Raw genomic sequence first — 12,971 nt, 5'->3', positions numbered from 1 at the left:
TTATAAAAATTTAGTCGGATTTTTTCCGTATTCTTTTGGATTCTCTCGAATTATCTCGATTTATGTTTAGATTCTAACAAATTCACCCGGATTATATCGGATTCACGTGGATTCTCTCAGAATATTTTGGAGTTTCTTGTATTCTCTCGGATTCTTTTGGAATTTTCTCGGATTTTTTCGTATTGTTTCGAAATTTTTCCAGTTCTATCAGATTCTCTCGGAGTCTCTCTGATTTTTTTAAATTCTTCTGGATTCTCTTAAATTCTCTCGGATTCTCTCGAATTCTTTCAAACCTTATCGGACTGTTTTCGTATTCACACGTACTCTGCGGTATTCTTTCAGGTTCTCTTGGAATCTCAGATTTTTTCGAATTGCTTCGAATTTTTTAGAATTATTTTCGGATTCTTTCGGATTCTTTCCGGGTTTTTCGGATTCTTTTGAAATCTCTGGAATTCTCTTAGGTTATCGAATTATGTTTGGATTCTTTCAGAACATTTTCGGATTCTCTAGGATTTTTTCGTATTATCTCGAATTTTGTTCCGGTTCTATCAAATTTTCTTGGAGTCTCTCAGATGTTTCCGAATTTTTCTAGATTCTCTTAATTTCTCCCTGATTCTATCGAATTCTTTTTTCTAATAAAATCTGATTGTTTTCGTATTCTTACGTACTCTTCGGTATTTTTTTGAATTCTTGTCGCATTGTTTCGACTTTTCTAAAATTAGTTTCCGATTCTCTCGGATTTTTTTTGGGATTCTATCGAATTCTTTGGAATCCTATGATATTGTTTACGTATAGTAAAGTATTCTTCAGTATTCTTTCGTATCCTCTCGAATTCACTTTAAAACTGATGCCGTTTAATATGTAGGCTGTCCGTAATGCTCCCAGAATACGAGGAATTCACCACAAATTGTAATTTTTGTCGATTCAAGTTTAACTGAGTGTAATGACAAAGTGTTTTTTTTTTTAGAGAATTTCGTATTAGTTTTTCAACTATTTTAGGTAAATTACACAAATTACACGCAGTGATTTAAACTCATATTTGGAATGCAAATCTCCATTTGACGCAATACACACTAAAATAATGCATCTGATTACCGTTTATATTAAAACTAAATATTATTTCTAAAAATGTATCCGCAAAGTGATTTTAATTTTGTTTTGGCGAAGTTTATTCCCTACTTGAATTGAACGCAAACAATGATGGAAGAGCAAAGCTAATAAATACCAGGTGAAACATGAGCAATAAAAACACTGCCTGTTGATCGTGTAAACACGTGTCAAGCATATAAAATGTTGCGTCTGTTAGTTTTGGCGCAAGTAAAAATTTCACAAAATCTTAGATTCCAGAATTCGTGACAATTTTACTACTAAATCGATTTCTGCATTTAACAGCACACAGCGCCTGCGCCGTGCGTTCCGCAGGAAATGACGTCAACTTACATTCCCCGAAAGATATCTCCCGAGGACGTATTATCACAAATTAGCATTAAGTGACTCCAGTAAGTGCTAATTAAGTAGTTTCCCACAGCCTGACGACGTAATAAACGAAATTAATTTGTTCATTATTTGTCTTCTTAGCTGTTTGATTAGTATCTACGCTAATGCAGGTAGTTATATAACTGGAAGTCGGGGCTTTTGATGTGTTGATTAATATTACCCTGCATTCAAAGGGAAATCTCGAACAATTAACATGTTGTATACTTGACAGCGCCGGATAAGTTATGAGTACGATATCCCTGAATAGATGCCATTATTTATAAATTACTTCAGCATAGATTACTCCACCTATCACGCAGTCGAAATTTCATCCGAAACGCGTGTCATGCGGTAATCTAAAGAAAAGTACCGAGCCAGCAAACTTATCAAAAAATTCCATCGACTGCGCTTTGTAATAAGTCCGCGTGTTCATTGTTCGGGAAAATTTGCATACCGCACTGATGTGAAATAAATTTTGGCCTAATTCCTGGCATTGTCGTAACGACTCATGAAAATTATATTACTACGGAGAACGTAAACTGAATCACGTACAACTGATAGTTATTTTGGTACACGGACTGTTATACGTTTTATTGATTTTAATGCACTTGTCCGAATTTCGACGTAATAACCCGGCGCATCCACCATTTCGCATTGATTTAATCCGCTTTGACACGCAGATTCGTAAATCTGTCAGTCCGAAAACGAGAAGATGGTATCTTTGTTCTGATTCGGAATGGCTGCGGGGTTACGTTTTGAGCTTAGTTGTCACAATGTTGTGACAAAAGTGAAATTTGATTGTCACTGGAATTCTCGTTTTCCTTGGTGTTGTTTGTTTGACCTCATTTTATCAAAAACTGCATGCAATTTGATTAAACTTCGTCTGATGCAATGGAAAACTGGATCGGAAAATGTAGTTTGGCATTTTGCGCACTCACTGAAAATACACGTTGCTGATATTTAGTTATTTTACACTTGATTTAGCGCAATGGTTATTTATGATAGGATTTTAATAAAAGAGCGGTTATTTTCTGAATCAGGAAGTCTGAAATAAGGTGGAAGGCCGAGTTGAAGACCTTGTGATTATAATAAATCGATTGTTACAAGGGTGGCATGCATTATTCTTGGTAGAAAATTAATGAATCCGAGAAACAACAAACAAGGAAATGAGTTGTTTTGGAATTTGTGACTTTAATCTAAATAAATACATAAATCGTTGTTTGGTTAGCTGTTAAATTCTACGAAGAATTTTTTCGTTCGTCAGTTGTTGGCCATTTATTTTTTTTTCGAGTTCTCGAATATTCAACTTTCGAAATTCCGATTTTTCGATTTTCCGATTTTATTTTTCAAATATTTGATTAATCGAATTTTCGATTTTTCGGAGTTGTTGTTTATACCACTGGTTTTTACTTTATAGAGGTCAAGTTCTGTCGGAATAACCTTTTTTTTTGTATTTTCGTTTTTTTACAGTTTTTGTCTTTTGCAGACTTTTATTGCTTATTTTGACTCCCTTTTTTGATGAGTTTTTATCAATTTTTTGTCACACTTTTTGATCGTTTTTTTTTTTGTACATTTTTTAACTTGTTTTTGAATTTTTCCACTACTGCTCATAGCTTTTCTGGCTACATTTTCTTAAGTGGTTTTGTAGCGTATCCTTTATTTCCCCCTTTTCACCCCTATCGTTTTTTTTATTCCTTTTTTATCAAGTTGTTCTATTATTTTGTCACATTTTTTATCAGTTTTTTGTAGTATTTTTTCCTGTTTTCATCACATTTTTGTCCGTTTTCGCTCGTTTTACAGTTTTCTCCCTTTTTTGGCTCGATTTTTTATAGAGTTTTTGTTCATTTTTATCAAACTTTTATTGGCTTTTTATATTTGTGTTTTTTTTTCGTATTTTTGCAACTTATTTTCGCATTTTGTTGTTGCTTATTTTGGTACACTTTTTTAGCGCTTGTTTGTAGCGTTTATTATACTTTTTTTGGTCTCTTTCTGTGAATTTTTTGTCGCTTTGTTGGCCATTTTTTTTTTGTATTTTTTGAAGGTTTCTGCTTTTATATATTTTTTTGTAACCTTTTTGACTCCCTTTTTTAAGTTTTAAGTTTTTATGTGCGTGTTTTTATATAATTTTCTGCGTGGTACTTTTTTTGACTCCACTTTTTGATCTTTTTATTGTTGCGTTCTTGTAACTTTTTTGATGCCTTGTTTGTCCTCCTTTTTATCGGCTTTGTTGCTTTTTGTCCCTTTTTCTCCCCTTTTGTTGTGGTTTTTTGTCGGATTTTTGCCACTTTTCGTCGCTTTTTTGCATTCCGTTTTTGTCTCTTTTTTGCTCTCTTTTTTTAAGTCCCCGTTTTCGACATCTTTTTTAAATATTTGTTTGTCGCCTTTTGTGATTTTTACACCTTTTTCTTGTTTGGTTCCTTTTTTTATCGGTTCTTTTTCCTTTTTTGGCAATTTTCCACTATTATTCATAGCTTTCTTACACTTTTTTGATGTCATTTTCTTAAGTGGTTTTGTTATCGTATTCCTTATTTTGTAATTCCTTTGTTATAAACTTAATTCTGCCATTTTTTTTTATCGTGTTTGCTGCCACTTTTCGTCGCATTTTATTGTTTTTCTTATCAGTTTTTTGTCTATTTTTGGCTAATTTTTTTATGGATTTGTTCCCTCATTTTTATCATATTTTTGGTGCGTTTTTTTTTGTTGTGTTTATTATAGTTCTTTTTGGTTCCTTTTTTGTGGATTTTTTGTCATTTTTGTTGGGTACTTTTCTGCAGTTTTTGCTGGCACGATTTTTTCTAGACTTTTTCTTTCTTGTCGCATTTTCCATCCCTTTTTGTCTTTTTTGCCGTTTTTATAGCTTTTTTCACTTTTTCTCACTTTTCGTCATTTTGTTGGCCACATTTTTCTGTATTTTTTGCCGGTGTCTGCTTTTATATATATTTTTTTGTAACCTTTTTGCTCCCTTTTTTAAGTTACCTTTTTATGCGATTGTTTTTATCTAATTGTCCTCGTGGCACCTTTTTTGGCTCCACTTTTTAATCTCTTTTTTGTTGCGTTCTTGACTTTTTTGCTGCTTTCGTTGATGCCCTTTTTGTCCTCGTTTTTCATCTTTTTTTTTCCTTTTTTGTCCCTTTTATCTCCTTTTGTTGTACTTTTATGTCGGAATCTGACACTTTTCGTCGCTTTTTTACATTCCATTTGTGTCTTTTTTTTCTCTCTTTTTTTAAGTTTCCTTTTCCTTTTTTAAATAATTTTTTGTCGCCTTTTGTGTTTTTTGCAACTTATTTCTTGTTTGGTTCCCTTTTTTATCGGTTCTTTTTCCTTTTTTAGTACTTTTCCACTACTGTTCATAGCTTTCTTATACTTTTTTGTTGTCATTTTCTTAAGTGGTTTTGTTATCGTGTTCCTAATTTTTTTATTCATTTCTTATAAACTCAATTTTGGCTTTTTTTGACGCTTTTTGTAGTCCTTTTATCCGTTTTGGCCTATTTTTTACAGTTTTGTCCCGTTTTGGCTAAATTGTTTATGGATCTTTTCCCTCATTTTTATCACTAAAATTTTTGTGTGCTTTTTGTTGCGTTTATTATTTTTTTTTGGTCCCTTTTTTGTGATTTTCTTGTCATTTTTGTTGGGTACTTTTTGTAGGTTTTTGGCACCATTTTTTTTCGACTTTTTTCCTTGTCGCATTTTTCCATTCATTTTTGTCTTTTTTTGACGTTTTCATAGCTTTTTTCACTTTTTCTCGCTTTTGGCCGCTTTGTTGGCCAACTTTTCTTTTGTATTTTTTGCCGGATTCTGCGTTTTATATCTTTTTTTGTAGCCTTTTTGGCTTCCCTTTTTAAGATACCTTTTTATGCGACTATTTTTATCTAATTTTTTCGTGGTATTTTCTTTTGGGTCCACTTTTTAATCTCTTTTTTGTTGCGTTCTTTTGACTTTTTTGCTGCTTTCGTTGATGCCTTTTTTGTCCTCCGTTTTTATCGACTTTTTTTCCTTTTTGTCCCCTTTTGTGGTACTTTTTTGTCGTTTTTGCCACTTTTCGTTGTTTTTTTGCATTCCATTGTTATCTTTTTTCGACACTTTTAAATATTTTTTTGTCAACTTTTGTGTTTTTTTTTTCCTTTTTATCGGCTCTTTTTCCTTTTTTAGTACTTTTCCACTAGTGTTCATAGCTTTCTTACACTTTTTTGCTGTCATTTTCTTAAGTGGTTTTGTTATCGTATTCCTCATTATTAATTCTTTTGTTATAAACTTAATTCTGCCATTTTTTTGTCGCATTTGCTGCCACTTTTCGTCGCATTTTATTGTATTTTTTATCAGTTTCTTTTGTCGATTTTTTGTAGTGGTTTTGCCATTTTTTTTACAGTTTTGTCTCCTTTTGGCTAATTTTTTATGAATTTTTTCCCTCATTTCTATCATATTTTTTGTGTGCTTTTTTGTGGTGTTTATTATACTTTTTTTTTTATTCCTTTATGTGTGGATTTCTTGTCATTTTTGTTGATTACTTTCTGTAGCTTTTTTGGTACCCTTTTCTTTTCGACTTTTTTCCTTTTTGTCGCATTTTTCTATCCCTCGTTGTCTTTTTTGCCGTTTTTATAGCTTTTTCACTTTTTCTCACGCTTTGTCGTTTTGTTGGCCACTTTTTTTGTATTTTTTGCCAGTTTCTGCTTTTTTTTATGTTTTTTGTAAACTTTTTGACTTTCTTTTTTAAGTTACCTTTTTATGCGATTGTTTTTATCTAATTTTCTTCGTGGCACTTTTTTTGATTCCACTTTTTAATCCCATTTTTGATGCGTTCTTCTGACTTTTTTGCTGCTTTCGTTGATGGCTTTTTGTTCTCTTTTTTATCTCCTTTTTTTCCTTTTTTTGTCCCTTTTATCTCCTTTTGTTGTACTTTTTTGTCGGATTTTTGCCACTTTTCATCGCTTTTTTGCATTCCACTTTTCCCTTTTTTTTGCTCTTTTTTTAAGTCCCCTTTTTCTAAATAATTTTTGTCTCTTGTGTTTTTTGCACTTTTATTCTTATTTGGTTCCCTTTTTTATCGGTTCTTTTTCTTTTTTTGGTGCTTTTCCACTATTGATCATAGGTTTCTTACACTCTTTGGCTGTCATTTTCTTAAGTGGTTTTGTTATCATATTCCTCATTTTTTAATTCCTTCGTTATAAACTTAATTCTGCTATTTTTGTATCGCGTTTGGTGCTACTTTTCGTCGTATTTTATTGTTTTTTTTAATCAGTTTTTTTTGTTGCTTTTCTGTAGTCTTCTTTTACAGTTTTGTCCCTTTTGGGCTAAATTTTTTATAGATTTTTTCCCACATTTGTCCCTTTTTTGTGGATTTCTTCTTATTTTTATTGGATCATTTTGTGTTTTTTTTGGCATCTTTTTTTTCGACTTTTCTCTATCTTCGCATTTTCCACCCGTTTTTTGTTTTTTTTGCTGCTTTTTTTTATTTTTTTGTCTTTTTGTATCTTGTTTGGTTCCCTCTTTTCAACAGCCACTTTTTTGTGACTATTTTTATCTAATATTTTTGTGGCACATTTTTTGCCCCCTCTTTTAGTTTCCTTTTTGTTGCGATCTTCTGACTTTTTTACCTCTTCTTTGTCGTTCATTTTATCGGCCTTTTTTCCTTTTTTTGTCCCTCTTTTATCGTCTACTTTTGATACTTTTTTGTGGGGTTTTTCCCTTTTCCGTCGCTTTTTCATTCCGTTTTTGTCTTCTTTTTTTCTCTCTTTTTTTGACATTTTCTTTATGATTTTTTTTAATATTGTATCTTTGCCACGTTTTTTGGCACCTTTTTATAACTTGTATTTCTACCTTCTTTAAGGGCTTTTTTTTCTTTTTTGTCGTAATTTTTCCACTTTTTTATCCCTTTATATCGCATTTTATTTTACTCTTTTTTTTTGTTACGGTTTTTAGTGATTATTTACCTTGTTTTATCGCCTTTTTTTTTGTCGCTTATTTTAGGACCCTTTTTAGCGCTTTTTTGTACTTTTTCCTCTTTTTTATATGTTTTTTTACAGTTGGGTCCCTTTTATTGACTTTTCTTTTTTTTAATCCCTTTTTATTATCCTTTTTTTGTTGTTTTTTTGCTCCGCTTTTTGCAGGTTTTTAATTTGTTTTATTGCCTCTTTGCTTTTCTCCATTTCTTTAATTCCTTTTTAGTTTTTTGTCGTTTTTTAGCCCCCTTCCTGATTTTTTGTCCATTTCTTATCGGTCGTTATTGGCCAGTTATATTGTTAGTTTTTTTTTTCTATCAACCTGGGATCAGCTGCCAACAACAAAAATTTGCCGTCTTTACGTTTTTTTGACGCATTTTTTGCCACTTTTGATCGTATTTTGTTGTGCCCTTTTTGAGTTTTTTGTTGCATTTTTTATCACTTTTTGTAGCTTTTTTTAGTTCGTTTTTTAGTTGATTTTTCTGCATTTTTTATGGATTTGTTGTCACTCTTGCTAGCTTTTTGTTGCTTTTGATGGAGCCTTTTTTGGTTCCATTTTTTTTTTTAAATTCATTTTTCCCCATTTTTAATAGCTTTTTTGTAGCTTCTTATATTTTTAGGCTTTTTTACAATTTTAAGCTTTCACAGGTTTGGTTTTTCAAAAATGTTCAATACCATTATCTTTGATATTTTATCTTTGTTTAGGTTTGTTATAGAAGTTTTAATGTTTAAATTAGAAGTAATAACTATAAGCGATCCTCTGTTATCATGGTCGAAATCACTTATGTGATCGGGTACAAGTTGTTGTGGTGAATGGAGTAAAATCCAATATTTGTCTAAAGATGTTATGAAGAGTGCGTCAAGGGTCACACTGATCCCATATTATTTTATTTTTTTATTAATGATGTGAAAGACAAGTTTTACAAACGAACTGAAAATTTTTCGAAAAATTGTGTATCTAATTTCCATTACATCTTTACTAGACTGGATAATATGGAACTCGATATTTTGAACCGTAAACACCTGCGTTTCAGTAGCAGACGCCATAAAATTGATTCTAAAGCGCCAATTTTATCAGTCGACAAACTATGTTTCAAAGCACCCAAATAACTATTAAAAATAAAGTAACTTCTAGGAAAACGTCATTGAACTAAAATCCCCTGCTACAAAGGTGAATCCCCCCCCCCACTTCCGCATTTGTTGCAAACACACTCGTCCAAAATTTCATTTAGCCCTGCTGCAGACACGAATCGTTTTCCCCGCTTTATTTTTCTTCTTTCTCCGGAATCGCTGTTGTTTTATCCGGGCGGAAGTTTTGGAAATATGAAATGACGATAAGTTTGCGCTGCTGCAGAATTTTAGCTGTCTGTTTCCATCGGAACAGTGAAATTCTATAATGGGGCGCGCTGGCTTTTTCTTTCTCCTGCTAAGGTTGATACGGAATAATCTAATCATGTTCCCTACCTTCCCAGAGATATGGCGGCGCTGAGTGCGGTGAGCTCAGCCCACGTGACTGGCGTCTTGCAGCATCTCACCGCCTTCCCGAGAACGGCACCTCCGGCATTCCATCCAGGTGGTCCAACGCCATAAACCCTGGAAGAATCATGAACTATAATAACGTTAAAATGGAGAAATATAAATTAGTACAAATACGTAATAGTCCCTTTTGGTATGGCGAATAGCGGTGTAATTTTGTTAGGCAAGTCGGTATTGCTGAAGGGCAACGAGGCGCTCAAGTTCTCGCTATTCTCTGAAGTCCATCTTGCTACAGACGCGTAAATTAATTTACTTGAAAAAAACGTCGACAAGGCTCCTGGCAAACTAAGCTTTACTGCGATTCGTGTGGGCGATATGCTGGGTGTACATAAATGTTTGTCGTAAAGATAAGCCGCTCTGTAGCCTAGTGGTCAAGGCATTCGCCCGGCAAGTGGGAGATGTTTAGGTCAGGTTTAGCCTAAAATCCGCTTTTTACCCATTACTCAAGATATGTATTTACGCTCAGTTGCAAACCGGCACCTCGTAAACCAAACCACCCGGAATCCTCCACTATTTTAATACTTTCTGAATATTCCATTCTGCTATGCAACACGTCCCGCTCGTAAACCATAAAAAACGCGCATCCTCCCCTCCATAAAGATAAAATATTAGAACACTATAGTGCAATTACTTAATAATCCCCCATAAATATTTTCCGGCCAATAAAATACCGATTGCGGAAGTAGGACGTCGTCAACATCCGTAGTGTTGACGCAAAACAACTCCCTCAATATGAATTTTTATTCCTTAAGACAAAGAAAAATGGCACAGAGCCAGGCCAGGAGCATAATTTATGTTTGTGTCAAAAATTTGTCTGCACCAACATTATCGCGATGAATCTTGCTCAAGCGCACGGCTGAAGGAAAGCGACGCCGCTTTTTGCTAGGAACATCCTAGATAAAAATCAAGACTGAACGGGAAGAGGTTGGGGAACGTCGCAGCTGCAGACAGTTTGTATTTAAATCGACGGCGATTGAAAAGGTACGACGGAAGAGATAAGGATTACTTACTTACAGCGGAAAAATGTCCTTTCAGCAATAACAACAAGGTTAAATTCAAGTGTTTGTGGTTATACGTCAAACGAATCTTACATACACAGGTCAACGGTTACTAATTTGGACTTTTTACACAATATCTCTACGAAAATCGAACAAATTCGGTCGATCCTCAGGGACTCACCCTGGCTCTAAATCATTCTTCACAAGTATCGGTGATCCGGGTATGGATAATACCCAGATTAATCTCTAAAGTTTTTGATTGAATTGGTGAATTTTCCGGTTTCATTTCCATTTGTTAAAAATTTCAGCCGTCTTAAGCGCCCGTTTATAACAAAAAAAAATTGGTCTAAAGAGTTTAGACAGTACTTCCCTCGCTATCGGAAACTTGACGACTGCATGCCTATTATGTTTTTTTGTCTCATAACATTTTTGTAGTGGGAATTTAAAAAAAAATTGCGATAAGGTCATCAACATTTTTGCAAGGACACGTATATCAGTTGAGATAGATGTAGTGTAATACTAAGAATAAAATTATTGTATTCCCAAATTTTCGGGAAAATGAATTATAGGAATTATTCAGCAAAATTTAGGGGTTACGTCATCAATTTTTTTAGGGGGGATGAACAAATACATTTTGAACAAAAGTTTACCATGCTTATGATAACTTTAAAATATCTGCAAGATTTCAAAGCATTCGGTTTTGTAATTCTTGATTAAATCGATAAATAAATTGACGCATTCATTAATTTTTTTGAGTCACCCTGTATATGCAAATCGAAAAAATTTGAATGGAATGATAAATCACAACAAGAGACTCACCATATTTTGTACATTTTAGATAGGATTTATTCAGCAAAATTTTGTAATGACGTCATAAATTTTTTAGGGGGGACGACCAAGTACATTTTGATCAAAAATTTACCATGCTTATGATAATTTTAAAACATCTTTAAGATTTCAAACCATTCGGTCTTGTAGTTCCTGAGTAAATCAGTAAAATAAATTTTGCGCATTCATTAATTTTTTTGAGTCACCGTGTATATGCAAATCCAAAAAATATGAACGGAGTGATGTATCACAAGTACAGACGCATCATATTTTGTACATTTTAGACAGGATTTATTCGGCAAACTTTTGAGCTGACGTCATCAAGTTTTTGGAGGGGATAACCAAATATATTTTGACTAAAGATTTATGATGCTCTTTAGAGCCTTAAAACATCTGCAACATATTAAAACATTCGGGTTAGCAGAGTCAAAATTAAATTGCAAAATGTTGTTTTATAATTTTGATTTTTTTCCAAAAATCTGGACGTTTCGGGTATAAACTCAATTAGGACTCGTAAACTACATGTGAAATTGAAATTGAAATTGAAATTGAAGTTGAAATTGAAATTGAAATTGAAATTGAAATTGAAATAGAAATTGAAATTGAAATTGAAATTGAAATTGAAATTGAAATTGAAATTGAAATTGAAATTGAAATTGAAATTGAAATTGAAATTGAAATTGAAATTGAATTGTAATTGAAATTGAATTGTAATTGAAATTGAAATTGAAATTGAGTTTATTGGTGCATAATACATAATACATACATGTTTTGCACAGGTCAGCGAATACAAATTACCAAAATCTTAAAACTATATTTTACCAAAGTCACAATTCCAAAATTCTTTTATACTATATAGTGCCCGATTTGTTAAAAATCGATTTTTGTTAAAAAATCGGGCACTATATAGCATGTGTAGGACTATGCTATTTTGTACAATTTAAGACCCATTTATATAATTCAGCTCTGCAGGCCTTAAAGGCCCTGGGCTTTTTTTACAATAATTTTCCATTTGTTCCTGTCGGCTGCTTTGGATCTCCAATCTTCAATGCCTAAGTTTCGAAGATCTTTTCGAGCATCGTCTATCCATTTCAGTTTTGGCCTTCCTCTCTTTTTCTTTCCTCCTTTTAGGCGGTCTAATACTTTCCCGATTGTCCTTTCCTCTGGTGCTCTTCCGACGTGGCCTAGCCATCTTAGTCTCTGTGCTCTGATTATCTCGTGATTGTTGGTTCTCCGTATATTTCCTCGATCTCTCGGTTTGTTTTTCTTCTCCATTGGTCTAGTTCTTTTATACCTCCATATATCTTTCGTAGTATCTTGCGTTCCCATACTTCCAAATTCTGTTCCTTTTGGTTCGTTAGCGTCTATGTTTCACTAGCGTACAGGACTGTAGGTCTTACTATTGTCTTATATACTTGTTTCTTTGTTCGTCGTGTTACATTCTTACTCCTCAGAAATCTGTTTAATCTTCCTACACTCTTGTTTGCTTTCGCGATCCGTTCTTCTTTCTCTTCGTTCATTTCGTTTTTGTTTGTAATTACTACTCCTAGATATTTGAACCTATTTACTTCTTCGAATTCGTATGTTGTTCCTTCTTCTGTAGTTACTTTCAGTGGTTTTGCTGGGATTTGTTTTGTTTCCATCTTCATACACTTCGTTTTCTCTTGGTTGATTGCTAAACCCATTCGTTTCGCTTCTCTGATTAGATTTTTTGTCATTTTCTTCATTTCTGCTTCTGTTCTCGTTATACATGTCACGTCATCTGCAAAGGCTATATTTTGGTGTCTTTTTTCGTATATCGTGCTCGTTCTGTGGATGCCACTTCTCCTTATTATTGCTTCGAGTACTAGATTGAACAGGGTAGTTGATATTGGATCTCCTTGCCGGAGTCCTGTTCTTACTTGGAATGGTTCTGACAACAGACCATTTATCCTGATTCTGTTTCTGGTGCTCTGCAGGGTCATCTTTGTCAGTTTTATTAGTTTTCTTGGGACTCCCAGTTCTTTCATGGCTTCTAGCAGTTCTTTCCTGTTAACCGTGTCATAGGCTTTTTTAAAGTCTATGAACAGCAGATATAAGTTGATTCCCTGTTCGTAATGTACTTCTTGTAGTTGCTTCAATATAAATATCTGGTCTACAGTAGATCTATTTTTCCTAAACTATTTTTTCCATATGCTGCCTTAGTCTTCGGTTGATG

The 12,971-nt window shown here is 33.3% G+C and overlaps 1 protein-coding gene across 16 annotated transcripts in view; it reads right to left on the bottom strand.

Moving 5' to 3' along the window:
• Phcl-1 (pH-sensitive chloride channel 1) overlaps positions 1 to 12,971 on the bottom strand; it is a 310,192-nt gene that overhangs the window by 133,340 nt on the left and 163,881 nt on the right. For all 16 annotated transcript variants that reach the window (XM_064055571.1, XM_064055572.1, XM_064055573.1 and 13 more), the window contains exon 2: positions 8,877 to 9,005. The gene's annotated coding sequence lies outside the window, so the exon portion shown is untranslated. The remainder of the gene's footprint in view (positions 1 to 8,876; positions 9,006 to 12,971) is intronic.

Source organism: Zophobas morio, unplaced genomic scaffold (genome assembly GCF_036711695.1).
Source record: "Zophobas morio isolate AGI-343-1 ecotype UQ-CSIRO unplaced genomic scaffold, CSIRO_AGI_Zmor_V1 ptg000014l, whole genome shotgun sequence".
In the NCBI taxonomy this organism is placed as follows: domain Eukaryota; kingdom Metazoa; phylum Arthropoda; class Insecta; order Coleoptera; family Tenebrionidae; genus Zophobas; species Zophobas morio.
Note: the sequence above shows the minus strand (reverse complement) of the source record. Positions and strands in the feature narration are given on the sequence as shown.